Genomic DNA, 16,035 nt, shown 5'->3' on the forward strand with positions numbered 1-16,035 from the left:
ATGTAAAATAGTCAATTTTAATAAGTTGTAAACTGCTCTATGCAGTACCCCTCCCCCACATTAGGCCAAGCTTTAATAAAAGTCTATTATATACAAGGGCATTATGTTAGTGGTACCTTGAGGAGTCATGCCAAGTGGATTGTATCTACACTTGCAGTGAGTCATTCTAGTAGAAGATCAGGTAACAGTAATAATGGTGCCAGGATGGCAGAAGTTGATGAAGAATTGAGATATTGTTGTTCTTAGGTGCCATGGAGTCAGTTCCGACTTATAAAGACCCTGTGTACCACAGAAGGAAACACTGCCCAGTCCTGTGCCATCCTTACAATCGTTGCTATGTTTGAGACCATTGTTGCAGCCACTGTGTCAATCCATCTCATTGAGGGTCTTCCTCTTTTCCACTGACCTTCTACTTTACCAAGCATGATGTCCTTCTCCAAGAAATGATCCCTCCTGACATGTCCAAAATATGTAAGATACAGTCTCGCCATCCTTGCTTCTAAGGAACATTCTGGTTGTATTTCTTCCAAGACAAATTTGTTCCTTCTTTTCGCAGTCCATGGTATATTCAATATTCTTTGCCAACACCACAATTCAGGGGTGATAATTCTTCTTCGGCCTTCCTTATTCATTGTCCAGCTTTCGCATGCATTTGAGGCAATTGAAAACATCATGGCTTGGGTCAGGCGCACCTTAGTCCTCAAGGTGGCGTCTTTGCTTTTTAACACTTTAAAGAGATCTCTAGCAGCCAATTTACCCAATGCAATGCACCTTTTGATTTCTTGACTGCTGCTTCCATGGGGGTTGATTGTGGATCCAAATAAAATAAAATCCTCGACAACTTTAATCTTTTCTCTGTTTACCATGATGTGGCTTATTGGTCCAGTTGTGAGGATTTTTGTTTTCTTTATGTTGAGGTGCAATCCGTACTGAAGGCTGTGGTCTTTCATCTTCATCAGTAAGTGCTTCAAGTCCCCTTCACTTTCAGCAAACAAGGTTGTGTCATCTGCAAGGTTGTGTCATCTGTATAATGCAGGTTGTTAATGCTTCTTCCTCCAATACTGATGCTCCTTTCTTCTGAGATGGAAGCTGGAATTCAAAATTAAAGTTAATAGCAACAGCTAGGAAATAAACAAGAGTTTGGAGGAGAGTGCTGAACTTCCTGAAATTTTATGGAACTGGGGACTTGAGTTCTTTTCTTTAGATATTAAACAGGTAAGCCCAGAAGGCAGGAAAACTGGGGGACATTCATTTGATACATGTGAGGGAATCCAAAAACCAAAACCAAACCCGGTGCCGTCGAGTCGATTCCGACTCATAGCGACCCTATAGGACAGAGTAGAACTGCCACATAGAGTTTCCAAGGAGCGCCTGGCGGATTTGAACTGCCGACCCTTTGGTTAGCAGCCGTAGCACTTAACCACTACGCCACCAGGGTTTTCTGTGAGGGAATACATGCATAAAAACACACCATGGAGCAGGATTAATTTATGAATACTTGTGTATTCAGGTTTTACGTATTTTTCATTTTTGAATTGGTCAGTTTTATTGTCTTTAAACAAAGCTGTTCAAAATCTCTGTCTTTGTTTCATAGGACTGCCATAACAAAGTATCACAAAGCAGGTAGCTTTAAAGAACAGAAATTTATTTTCTCACAGTTCTTGAGGCTAGAAGTCCAAATCAGGGTATCAACCATATGGATTCTTTCTGAGGGTTTTGAGAAAGGAGTGGTTCCATGCTTCTAGCTCCTAGTGATGCCTGGAAATCCTTGACATTCCTTTGATCCTTACAGGTGTATCTTCACATGACAGTTTCCCCCCGTGTGATTCTGTCTCCATGTCTGTTCTCCCCTTTTATAAGACACAATTCAGAAGGGATTAGAATCTACTCTCCTCCAGTATGACCTCTTTAACCTAACTGATAACATCTTCAAGGAAGACCCTATCTTCCCAAACAAGGTTCATTCACAGGTACAGGGCATAGGACTTCAACGCATCTTTTCTGGGGGACACAATTCGATTGATAACAGTCTGTTTACGGTACCTTTTATTTTGCTTGGGTGGTCCAGTTTATAGTTTAGATTTATGAAGTCTATGTTTTTGCTCAAGCCCCAGACATATTTTGCTAATTGTCTTTTAGTTTAATTTTCAACTTAATTATAATACTACCATGATTTTATGTAAAGTACCTTATTAAAAACTGCATTCACTAAACAGTATGGTGGTTCCTCAAAAAACTAAAAATATAACTACTATATAACCCAGCAATTCCACTCCTGCGTATATACCAAAAAAAACTTGACAGCAGAGACTCAAACATAGACTTGTTCATTGCATCACTATTCACAATAGCCAAAAGGTGGAAACAACCTAAATGCCCATCAACAGATGAATGGATAAACAAAATGTGGCACATACATACAATGGAATACTGCTCAGCTAGTAGGAGAAATGAAGTCTTAATACATGCTACAAATATGGATGGAGCCTGAAGACATGCTGAGTGAAATAAGTCAATCACAAAAGGACAAATATTGTATGACCTGACTTACACAAAAAGACAAAAACAGGCAAATATATAGAGACCAAAGTTCATTAGTGGTTACCAGGGGCAGAAGGGAGGGGGAGATGGGGGTTATTGCTTGCAGAGTATTGAGTTTCTGTTTGTGGTGATGGAAAAATCACATTGATTAAGGGTAGGGGTGCACAGCTGATTAATGTAATTGCTATTGATAAGTAGTACATCTATAAAAAGTTGTGTGATAGATATATTTACAACAATGAAAAAAAGAAAGAGTAGCTACTGAGGCTGCTTATGTATAACCAAACGACTCATAGGATTTGGTTCATTGGTTTGGAGGTTTACGGCCATGGTTTCATGGAATATCCCAATAAATTTGCCTAATTCAGGTAGTCCCTGACTTACAACGTATTCAAACTACTATGAACCACACTTACGACCATCTGTTTTTTGGGGGGTTTTTTTTTTTGGTGCATTTTATTGTTAACAATATGTACTACATACAATGTTGCAGCATGTAGTTTGCTGATGTTATCATTTTCAGATGTTTACTCACAAATGTTCAAAGATAGGATTTATAAAGATACTGATGATAAAGGCAATAATAATGAAAACTGAAAAAAAGAAAAAAGTATCAGACTTACATCAGAACTGACTTATGACGGAGTTGTTGGAACGGAACTTTGTCGTAAGCTGGGGACTACCTGTCTTGTGTTCAGTGCTTCTGTTCTACCTCAAAGTTCATTGTGAAGTGCCTGGGGTCTTAAAAGCTTGCAAGTGACCATCCAAGGTACAACAATTGGTCTCTATTCACCTGGAGCAACAGAGGAAGAAGGAGAGTCAAGAACAGGAAGAAGATATGGAATGTGTGGTTAATTGCCTCCATGAAGAACTGCCTCCTTTGCCATGAGGCCAGAATTGGATGGTGCCGGGCCACACTACTGACCACTTTGTTCAAAAAAGAATCCTGATCAAAAGGAGGAAAATTGAAGACAGAATTTCAAATTATCATGGACTCCAGGCATTGTGGAGCCGTGGAGGCTGGAATGAATCCATGAAACTATTGCCCGGAGATAATCTTTAAACTTTAAACCTTAAACCAGACCTTTGAACCTGAATGAACCCCTGCTGAGAATTTCCATTTCTACTACATTCCCAGGTGATGCTAGGGCTGCTGGTTGGGGACCAATTCTGAGAACCACTAGTCAAAAACCAAAAAAAAAGCCAAACCCACTGCCGTTGAGTCCATAGAGTTTCCATGGCTGTAAATCTCTATGGAAGCAGACTGCCACATCTTTCTGTCACGGAGCTGCTGATGGTTTTTAACTGCTGACCTTTTGGTTAGCAGTCAATCACTTCAACCACTGTGCCACCAGGGCTCCTTTACTAGTAGAACAGTGGTTCTCAAAATTTATTATACATAAGGATCACCTGGAGATCCTGTTAAACTGTTGATTCTGATTCAGTATATGTGAGGTGGAAATTCTCAGCAGGGGTTTGAACTGAAAAGAACCAGCTTGAAGCCCTGCCTTAAGCCAAAAATATCCCCTGAAGTCTTAAAACCAAACAATAGTTTAGCTTAACTATAAAAAATGTCTACCTTGAGCATTGTGAGCTTTTAAGATCTATCTAGATGGGATCAAATTGACAATAGCATCTTGAAAGATTTGACAGAAACTTTAGGGGGCAGTGAGTTTATGTTAATGGGAAAGGAACAACTTGGAAATGGAGGGCGGAGATGGTTGCACAACTTGAAAAATGTAATCAGTGTCACTGAATTGTACATGTAGAAACTGTTGAATTACTGTATGTTCTACTGTATATATTCTCATTCTCAACAACAAAATATAAAAAGAAAAAAATTGGATTCAGTAGAGTATTTTGTGACACAACCAGTCCTCTGTAGAAATGGAATCATGTTCATGGTTTCAGGGGACATCTAGGTCAACTGACATAACAAAATGTATTAAGAAAACGTTCTGCATTCCACTTTGGTGAGTGGTGTCTGGGGTCTTAAATGCTAGCAAGTGGCCATCTAAGATGCATCAATTGGTTTCAACCCACCTGGAGCAAAGGAGAATGAAGAACACCAAAGACACAAGGTAATTATGACCCCAAGAGACAGAAAGGACCACATGAACCAGAGACTACATCAGCCTGAGACCAGAAGAACTAGATGGTGCCTGGCTACAACTGATGACTGCCCTGACAGGGAACACAACAGAGAACCCCTGAGGGAGCAGGAGAACAGTGGGATGCAGACCCCAAATTCTCATAAGACCATACTTAATGGTCTTACTGAGACTGAAAGGATCCCGGTGGTCATGGCCCCCAGACCTTCCATTGCCCCAGGACAGGAACCGTTCCCGAAGCCAACTCTTCAGACATGGATTGGACTGGGCAATGGGTTGGAGAGGGATGCTGGTGAGGAGTGAGCTTCTTGGATCAGGTGGATACTTGAGACTATGTTGGCATCTCCTGCCTGGAGGGGAGATGAGAGGGTGGAGGGGGTTAGAAGCTGGCGAAAAGGACACGAAAAGAGAGAGTGGAGGGAGAGAGCAGGCTGTCTCATTAGGGGGAGAGTAACTGGGAGTGTGTAGCAAGGTGTATACGGGTTTTTGTGTGAGAGACTGACTTGATTTGTAAACTTTCACTTAAAGCACAATTTAAAAAAGGGAATCATGTTCAAAAAAATTTGGGAAACACTAAGCCAGAAGCCACCACAAGCAGATTCTCAATTCCCATTAACAAAGTAATGCCTCTGAGAGGTCCCACAGGGGGAAAAAAACTAATGTGCTTTAATTCAGCTTTATTTGGCCATTGAACTCACTTTTTTACCTGATACCTATTTGTGTCTCATGGAACTAATATCCATTAAAACAAAAGACTCTAAAGTGTTTTTATATTATCTCATTTATTCTCACAAATGTAATGTAAAAAGGGATTTGCTGGTCAAAGAGAGATAAAAGCATATAACTCCATTTATGTTTAATGTATCTTTATATATAAAGAGATTATACTAGAAAAAGTGTGCTTTTTATTCCATGAGAAAATAAAATTCAATATGACTTCTATCTTATCCTCCATTTATGTTTACTGAACATTTCATTCTTTCTTTATTCTCCTCATTCCAGTGTTAAGTATCTGCTGTGTTCCACTGAACAAATATTATGAGGCATTGCTATGAATGATGCTTTATTGTATGAGTCCCTCATTCCTGAGTTTAGCATCTCATTGTCTCATATAGTCTATATATGTATCTCCACTACCACCAATTACAGCCTCCATGGAAAATCATTAACATTCTTTTGGTAATGAGACAAAAGCAAAGCAGCTAAAAGGAATTTGACCAAGGTCTATGGCAAAGCCACTTTGCCTGAAATTGTTGTGATTGTTAGTTGCCATCTAGGCAATGCTGACTCATGGTGACCCCATGTGTGCAGAGTAGAGCTGCTCCAGAGGGTTTTCGGAGGCTGTGTTACCTTTTGGAAGCAGATTGCTGGGCCTGTCTTCCAAGGTGCCTCTAGGTAGGTTCAAACTGCCAACCTTTTGGCTAGTAGTCAAGTGCTTAACCATCTGCACCACACAGGGACTCCATTTAGGACTTAATTCTAAACCAATGTTTAGTTCAGTGCCCCTCATCCCTCCCAGTACCTCACACCACGAGGCCATTGAAGTACTTGGGGTATAGGAAACCATGGATCCAGGCCAAAACCCCTCACTAAGATGTTAAGAAATGAGAGCACAGAAAGCTTAAGTGATTTAGCCAAGATCACACAGCTAGTTATGTGATAGCAAGGTAGAAACAATAATGTAAGTTATTTGACCTAGTTTGGTTTTTCTTTCTTGTAGCACAATCCCAAGTGTTTAGGAGTTTCAAAAAACTAACAACTATTGTCCACAGCATACACACGCATTTACATACATGTTAAATAGATTTCACATCTGGAAAAAGGCATCAGTGAGATAGCTTATTGGGCCATTTACTAAAATGAAATAAAAATGTCAGAAATACTTTCCTTTGGAAAACTCAGTAAGAGCTTTTTTTTCTGTGACTTTATTTTTTTTATGTCAGATTTGCCTGTCTGTCCAGCACTTGCCCTGACACCATAGCCCACCTGCAATTGTTGGTTAGAGTCAAGAATCCACATGTTCAAGGATTCCTGAAATCTCATTAATGTGACAAATTATAATGCTTTTATGGCACGAATTTAAAGTCTTGCTTAACACTTACCCACAAAAATTGGCCATGACAGCGCTTTGGGAGCTATTGATGTTCAATGTGATGATAATATACAATATAAAGAGAAAATAACTAAGGCCCACGGACGTCTATGTGACGAGACCTTTTATTCACAGTGACTTCATTTTACACTGACCATACAGATCTGTCAGGGATAATGAAGAAACTTCATCCTAACTCATAAGTTAACTTTGCATACGCATCCAGAAAACATAGAAATTTAGCAAATGGAGTCATTTGGATATTAACATGCACAACTTTGCTGATATGTATTGTTTGAGAGTCTCCTAGAAGACAAAAGGAGTAAGGGAATTAGCAAGAGGAATAGGGAGTGCAAAAAATAGACTGTAAGCTAAGAGGGCTGAGTGGGAACTTTGTGGGATGAGGTTCATTACTTGAATGTCAAAATTGAACTTTGAGATTGGAGGGGAAAAGAGAGAAATAAAGGGGAAGATGGTGCTGTTACTTGAGAGAGGCTTACAGGGATATTGAGGAGTATTGTGATAGTGATTTGTGGGGGAGAAGTGAGCAAGGCATGTGGGATGTGGGGCTGATGGGGGGCGAGGGAGGGAAAATGAACCTGAATAGAGTGGAGGATTCTTGTCAGGAAAGAGAAAAGAAACACTGGGTAGTTACGTGGGGGGAGTGATGCCAGACTGAGGTGTGTGGACTGATTGCAACAGAGTGCGAGATGATAGGGTGAGCGCTGGCAGGGGAAGCAATATTCATTAACCACCTTCTATGTGCCAGTCAGTGTGCCAGGAGCTTCACATTTATTATCTCACTGAAATGTTCACAGTAGCCCTCTAAGGGATATTTAACCCTGGATTTGTATCCATGCTCTGCTTTCCGTCCTATTACAATGGCTGAAGAATTCAAGCCAGTATCAAAGGCTAGCCCTGCCATTTGTGCTCTGAATATCATCTCCTCAATTTATTTCTTTTTATTGGAACATTTCCAGCAAAACACGCTCGTTCAAACATGTTCCATTCTCTCCTGTCTTAAGTGAACAAGCAATACTCCTGGACCTTTGCTTCCCCCTTAGCTACTACCCTGTTTCTCTACTCTCCTTCCTGGAGAAACTTCTCCAAAGAGTTTTCCACACTCATTGACTCCATTTCCACACCTATAATTGACTTTTGAACAAAAATAGGGGTAGAGGTGGGGGGACACTCCTTCTTCTTGAAGCCAATTTTCCAATAGTATTACGTTGACATGGTGGCTGTTAAGAGTATGATGAAAAGACATAACTATGAGATACATAAAGTGTCCAAAAGTTTTCCCCTTTTTAAATGTACTTGATAACCCACCAACCAAATGCCGAGAACCTGCTCTTTAATCCAGTCCAATCTTGCCTCTGCCCACGCCAACCACTAAAACAGCTCTTGTTAAAGCCACCAATGACCACCATGTTCCAAAATCCAAGGGTAACTTCTCTGTCCTCATCTTACTCAACCTCCCTTAGCATCTGATCCTGTTAATTGTGTCTTCTTGAAACATTGTTTCTCCTGAATTGCTTGAGGTTACACACTCCTGGTTTTGCTTCTAGTTTACTGCCCAGTCCTTCTCACTCTCCTTCGCTTGTTCTTTCTCTCCTTGACCTTTACATCTTGGACTGTAGGGCACTGGGACAGCGGAACCTGGCATACTAATGCAGGTGTTTGGTATCTCATCATACCACTTTGGGGGAAGAGAACAGTGGGTATAGAATCTCTTGACAGTTACATGATTAGTGACTGGACCCACAGTGTCGTATCCCCTGCTGCTGAAGAATTAGTTATCTATACCTTGCATTAACTTCTATTGCCTTCTCTCTGCATTTTGTATTCCTACAGGAATACACCTTTTTGAAATTTATCCTTCTGAGTTCACTTCTTACTTAAGCCAAGTAGCAGATTAGAGGAGGTAAAAGATAATATAAGGTAGAACCAATGCCTGTAGGTTATGGTGTCATATCAAGGAAAAAAATGGCATATTTCCAATAGTATAAGGAAATGTGCTGTCTGTTGTTTAAGGGCTATAAGGGGGGTAATTTATAAAGACTAAAGGGAACAAAATACATATAACTTGTTTTAGAGGGAGGTTTAAAGATCTGCAAATATCTCAAACTATGCAAACATTAGCAAGAGAAAATATTTATTTAGCTTAGTACAGGAACAAGGGTTTGTAACTAAGAATAATGAAGTCAAAGTAAAAGAAACAAGATGTGATGTAAATATTTAGAATACAGAGATTGAGTAAGCTATGGAATGATCTTTAAAGGGAGTCTTTTCTAATAATGGGAAACCTACGAGGTAAGATGAAAAAAATGACTATTCACAAGATCAGTGACATCCTCAACTCCATTTCTGCACAGCAGCAAAACACACTCATTCTCTGTCTTGTGATAGTTCCTTTACTTCCCAATATAACTATTAATAGGTTCTCGGTCAACTTATGCCTGTAGACACAGCTTCATCTTTTTTTTTTTTTTTGTGGTAGATACATAGGTAACAAAACATTTGCCATTTCCACGTTCTTCACATGTATAATTCAGTGACATTAATTATGCTCATGATGTTATTCAACAATAATGAACATAATTAATGTGATGTTCCTTAATCATTCGCAAATTTTCCCATCACCCTAAACAGAAGCTCAGTGTCCCCTAAGCATTACGATCTTTTAAAGACAATGAATCTCAATGTTTTTTTTTTCATATCAGAGCACATATAGAAAAGGAGAGTATTTGTGTGACACACTGGATAGCAGAGGATAATCGCCAGGGGCTCTGGCTGCCTCAAACCCTGCTAAACCATGGCATAGACTGAGGAGATCAGTATTGTGGCTTACCTGGAACCCGTTCTCGGCAAACCAGTGTTCTTCCACACATTGGTTAAAAAAAACCAAACTCATTGCTGTCCAGTCGATTCTGACTCATAGCAACCCTATAGGACAGAGTAGAACTGCCCCATAGGGTTTCCAAGGAGCACCTGGTGGATTTGAACCACCAACCTTTTGGTTAGCAGACGTAACTCTTAACCACTACACCACCAGGGTTTGCATGCACTAGTTGGGAAGCACCTTTTGGTTTAGACGTGGAAGGCAGCCAAAATCCAGCTCCCAGCCCTGATCCCTTCTTCCACTCCCCCCATTTTGTTGCCTTCATGTAGATACACTGAGGTCAGGCTCTCCCCCCTTTCCCTTCCTTTGTCCCCTTCTCTTCCCAGTGATTTCTTGATATAATAGCCCAAATGATTTCTCCCAAGACCCTTACAATGTGGAGACAGAGCCATAGGCAAACTATCCTGAGGCATTTTGCTAGTTCTTTGGTTGACATCTGAGTTTACCGCTACTTTTTGCAAGTTTGAATGGAAGGAAAGCAGCTGCCATGAACTTCATAAATGTCCCAACAGGAGTTTGCCTGGTTGATATTTAGGTTATTCTTTTCGTCCTGAAAAGAGCCCCAGGTTACTAACCACCAGCAAGGAGTTATAATCCCTTCGAAGTTGCCAGATCTAAAAATATTGACTATAAACTGAGGTTCCGGGGTTGTTGAGTCTGACTTTTATGAGTATCAACTATAGTATTTTAAGTATGTATTCTTAAACATACCTAGGGCTAAGTAGTATTTAAAAATCGGAAAAAGAAATCAATCTTAGAGCAATAAGCCAGCCTGTAATGCACAGGCAGCTAAATGCATTAAACCTTGTTCTCAGAACACTTGATAGAAAGCTCTAAACACTTATTAAAATGTCAAAACACTTGAGAAGGTAACAGTCTCTGCATCTGAGGGAATCAGTGAGATATAATGGAAAGAGCACAGGACTAAGACTTGAGTTCTGAGTTCTCTCTAGTCCTGGTTCTGTCATTTGCAAACTGTGGACTGAAGACTCCTGGGTCCTCCCTCCCAGGTCTTAATAGCCTCATATTTTAAAATTAAGGAGGTTAGACATGGTGAATTGATCATAAGCCATTTCTCTCCATTCCATCTTCAGACCTCACTAAAATGGTTGTAAAGGAATAAAACAGGTGTAACTTCCAACGAAGATAATTGGATAGGAGATGACAGCAGACAAGGGATAGCAACAAAAATCTGGAAGCTGGAAAGCAGATGGACAAATGTCACACTGACTCTGCTGACCTTGGAAAAGGGAAGCCTAAGCCTGAAGAGGAGGAGGCAAGGAAGGCAAGAAGCAAGCTGATTCCTACCAAAGGACCTCAGACAGTTTCAAGAATTGTAAATATCAAGTACTTCTTAAGGCAGGGTGAGAATGGAAACAGGAAGACTGATGAAATGTCTTTAAAGCAAGCAAGGAGTTAGACATTCCCCCACTGTGTGATCCCTTTTCCAACTTGTACCCCAAGACAACAGCTTCCCTGACTCCCTTTCTGGTTGGAGACAGGAGTTTACTCTTTGGAGAGGCTTAATCCCTCAGGCTCCAGGCTCAGGTACACCAGGCCCAGGTGAAGACAGAGGCCTCAGGGGATGTAACAGAAAGTCTACATACTGAACAGTAAAAGCCCCAGTCCCCTTTCCATACTCAGCTCCCAGAAGCTGGCAACTAGGCTTCTAGCCAGGTATAGATTAGAATTGGAGGAAAGATAGCTCTAAGAGGGATATTCCCAAGAAGAAAATGAGACTGATAGCACAGTGATGTTTTTTCTTGTATATTCAGAAGACGTTCTCAATTCTTCAGAGAATTTGGGGATGAATTAGTTACTGGTACATAAAAAAAATAAGCAAATGAAAAACCGAGCCAATTAATGAGCTCCATAAAAAAAAAGTCATCCAAGAAAGGAAATGTAATCATAAAAAACTGGGTAGCTCAGCTATAAATAATGTTACATAGTCCTAATAATGTACACACTGGACTGATTTAACCAAATATGGTGTATGTGTTGGGGGTGGGGGCGTTTAAGAAAGCTGAAATCTCACCTTGTAATATAGAAAGTCAGAAGAGTCTAGCAGAATCTATCTAGAAGTGAAAAAAAATAAAACATTGGTATCAATTTATATTTTAAACACGTGGGGAGTCCCTGGGTGATGCAAATGGGTAGTGTGTTCAGCTGCTAACCAAAAGGTTGGAGGTTCAAGCACACTCAGAAGCACCTTGGAAAAAATGCCTGACGGTCTACTTCTGAGTCGACTTCGTGGCAACTGTTTTTTTTTAAACGTGTAGTCGCTATGAGTCGGAATTGACTGTCGGCAACAGGTTTTATTTTGGGGAGATAAACACCAGAAGAAACAGAGCAAAGGTTTGCACGTGGGTTGCCTTTTGGGGGGCAGGTATCAGCAGTTGGAGAGGATGGAGCAGGGGGTTGCTGTTTTCATTATAAGCCTAATAGAACTACTTGACTTTTTAAAGTATATATACTTATTACTTAGATTAAAAACTAATTTTAAAAATGTGAAGTTCAATTAATAATCTTTGGTCTCTCCTAATTTGAAAATTCGATGTCTATTAGAAACAATGGAAACCCTGGTGGCATAGTGGTTAAATGCTACGGCTGCTAACCAAAGGATCGGCAGTTCGAATCTGCCAGGCACTCCTTGTAAACTCTATGGGGCAGTTCTACTGTCCTACAGGGTCTCTATGAGTCAGAATGGACTGGACGGCACTGGGTTTGGTTTTGGGTTTATTAGAAGCAATACTTTTTTCTCCCTAGAGCTTGAGCCTCACTATCCTTCATTAAATTAGGTACTACTTAGAAAAAGGGGAGAGCCCTGGTGGTGCAGTGGTTAAGAGCTCAGGCTGCTAACCAAAAGGTCGGCGGTTCAGTTCTACCAGCTGCTTCTTGGAAACCCTGTGGGACAGTTCTGCTCTGTCCTGTGGGGTCGCTATGAGTCGGAATCGACTCGACGGCAACAGGTTTGGTTTTTTGGTAAGAAGAGGATACATTAAGACTTCCGGGCCCTCACAGACTCGCTAGTATACGAAGTGCTCAAGATACTTGCCTTAGTTTTTTAATGCTGCTGTAACAGAAATGGAGCCCTGGTGGCGCAGTAGTTAAGGGTATGGCTGCTAACCAAAAGGTGTGCAGTTCCAATCAACCAGCCACTCTTTGGAAACCCTATGGGGCAGTTCTAACCTGTCCTATGGGATTGCTATGTGTCAGAATAGACTAGACAGCAATGGATTTTTGTAATAGAAATATCACAATGGTGGGCTTTAGTGAACAGAAATTTATTTTCTCACAGTTTAGGAGGCTAGAAGTCCAATTTCAGGGCACGAGCTCTAGAGGAAGGCTTTCTCTCTGTCTGATTTGAGGGAAGGCCCTCGTGTCTTTTCAGATCTGTTCCCGAGTTTCTTGGCAATCTCCATGTGGCATCAATCTTTGTCCTTGCTTCTCTGTGCCTAGTCTGCTCAAAAATGATTGGTTTAAGACACACCCTACACTGATACAGTCTCATTAGCATAAGAAAGAAATTCCTATTCCCAAATGGGATTATATCTACAATTATAACAGTTTAGGATTTATAACACATATTTTGGGGACACAATTCAATCTATAACTAATCTATAACTATATACTACTAATATGGGTAGTTTATGCTGTAGTTAAAATTGGGTTTGGTGGGTGTACTCCCTGCTGCAGATGTGTGCCTGTTTTCACTTTGGATATTACATGACCTTATATACATGCTAATTCTGAAAAATAGATTGAGAGCAAACGATATCTTGAAGTGACCAAGAATCGAAAGCCACCTGACCAAGGAGAGAATTATTTATGTCCCATGACTGAACCTACTCCGTCTCCCAATATTGACTGCACCTTTTGCTTCCTGATCTTCACTTGTCCCTGGATTACAACTTTATTTCCTTCTATCTTAGTTATCTTGTGCTGCTATCACAGAAATACCACAAGTGAGAGTCTTTAACAAACAAATTTATTTTCTCACAGTTTAGGAGGCTAGACGTCAAAATTCAGAGCACCAGTTGGAGGGGAATGCTTTGTCTCTGTGTCAGCTCTGAAGGAAGGTCTTTGTCTCTTCAGCTTCTGCTCCTTGGTTCCTTGGAGATCTGCATGTGTCTTGGCATCTATCTTACCCCATCCCTCTCTGTTTGCTTGTTTAATCTCTTTTATATCTCAAAAGAGATTGACTCAAGATATACCCTGCACTGTTCCTGCCCGTTAACATAACAAAGACAACCCATTCCCAAATGAGATTATAACCATAGTCATAAAAAAAGGTTACAATTTACAACACATATTTCTGGGGGACATAATTCAATTCATAACACTTTCTCTCTGCTTGGTTCTTAGTGTTTACTTATAAACTCTAGTTAGCAGTTCTTACAGTCAGCACGAATAGTAACTCTCAAATTCCAAATGACTCTACCTCTGCTTCTTGGTGAATCCAAGTGCTGATTCTTCAGTCTTTCATTTCTAGCTTTGTCCAGTCTTTGCATTGTGTCCAGTGCAATACATTAGCAACAATAAAGAAGTTATACTGGACTTACTAAGAACTTCAATTATCATTTTAAATATGAAAGGTTGGTGACCATCAAAACTACGTGTAAATCTTGCTTAGTGGTAGGTGTAAGCACAATGTTATTTCTCCTATTCTTACTAATTCCTATTCTGTTAGACACCATCCATCTTCCACCCTCCATTCACCACATTGCTTCCTCTACCCTCATAAGCATTAAGGCATTTGTTTTTCTTTTGGTGCCAGGCTTAGTAAAAGAGCCAACACAGGCAATTTGTCTTAGGCATTGCTTGATCTCCCATACTTTGCTGCATTCCTCCCACTTGGCAAATTAAATCCTTTCACATGATCTTTACTCTCGGGCTGTCCCGAATATCTAGAGAGTCCTGGTATGGCTCCTCCCATGTGGAAGCACCCAGTATTCAAACCTGTCTCACTCTCCCATGCCTCGTGGATTGCCTGGTGGATTCGAACTGCCAGCCTTTTGGTTAGCAGCTGTAGCACTTAACCACTACGCCACCAGGGTTTCCTAACAAAACTTAGCTGTCTGAATTTCCACCCAGCTTGGACTGTGTTTCTTTGCTAGGGAATTGGAACTGAAAACCTAATTCAGGTAGTAAGGGTTGAGATGTATTTAATGTAATTCCCTTCCAAGGTAATAGCTGTACTTTAACAGGCTCCTTCACTCTGCACTACACAAAGAAGGTATAGGTGTGTGTGTGGAAAAGGAGAGAGTATAATAGATGGCAGGGGAGGGAGTAGATGGGGGTGGGGGCCTCTGGTGCCTTTCACTTCTCACCACTTGCAGAAAGTTGCATGCTTCCCTCACATACCAAAAACCCATTGCTATCAGTCAATTCTGACTCATAGTGACCCTACAAGACAGAGTAGAACTGCCCCATAGGGTTTCCAAGGAGCACCTGGTGGATTTGAACTGCCAGCCTTTTGGTTAGCAGCTATAGCTCTTAACCACTATGCCACCAGAGTTTCCACCCTTACACAGGGCATGCCTTTTTTGGAAGTAGACTCCCAAACCAACCCGTTGCCTTCAAATCTATTCTCATTCATAGTGACCCTAGAGAACAGAGTAGAACTGCCCCATAGGGTTCCCAAGGAGCGGCAAGTGGATTCGGACTGCCAGCGTTTTGATTAGCAGCTGACCTCTTAACCACTGTGCCACCAAGTCTCCTGAAAGTAGACTAAATATGAATATTTGAATTTTGATTTTGAAGATGACACATATTAAGTAGACACCATCTATTATTCTAGAAAAGTATCACAGCTTTGGTAATTTGTATTTCCTTCAGGCTTCATTTTTCTTCCAGACTGGTGATAATTTGAATCCTCTACATAAGTTTGTGGAAATTCCAGTAGTGTAGTGGTTAAGTGCTACAGCTGCTAACCAAAAGGTCGGCAGTTTGAATCCACCAGGTGCTCCTTGGAAACCCTGTGGGGCAGTTCTACTCTGTCCTGTAGGGTCGCTATGAGTCAGAATTGACTCAACGGCAATGGGTAATAGGTATGTAAATTTGTAAGGAGCCCTGGTGGTGCAGTGGTTAAAGTGCTCAGCTGCTAACCACAAGGTGGGCATTTCGAACCTACCAGCCACTCCGAGGGAGATAGATGTAGCAGTCTGCATCTGTAAAGATTAACTGCATAGAAACCCTGTGAGGCAGTTCTCTGTCCTATAGGGTGGCTATAAGTCGAAATCGAATCAATGGCAAAAGGTTTGTTTTTTGGGGTTTTCATGTAAGTATGTAAGGTCCCTCGGTGGCCTAAGTCGTTAGTGATTGGCTGCTAACCTAAAGGTTGGTGGTTCCAACTCACCCAATGGTACCTCAGAAGAAAGGCCTGGTGA

The sequence above is a fragment of the Loxodonta africana genome, chromosome X (genome assembly GCF_030014295.1).
Source record: "Loxodonta africana isolate mLoxAfr1 chromosome X, mLoxAfr1.hap2, whole genome shotgun sequence".
In the NCBI taxonomy this organism is placed as follows: Eukaryota; Metazoa; Chordata; class Mammalia; order Proboscidea; family Elephantidae; genus Loxodonta; species Loxodonta africana.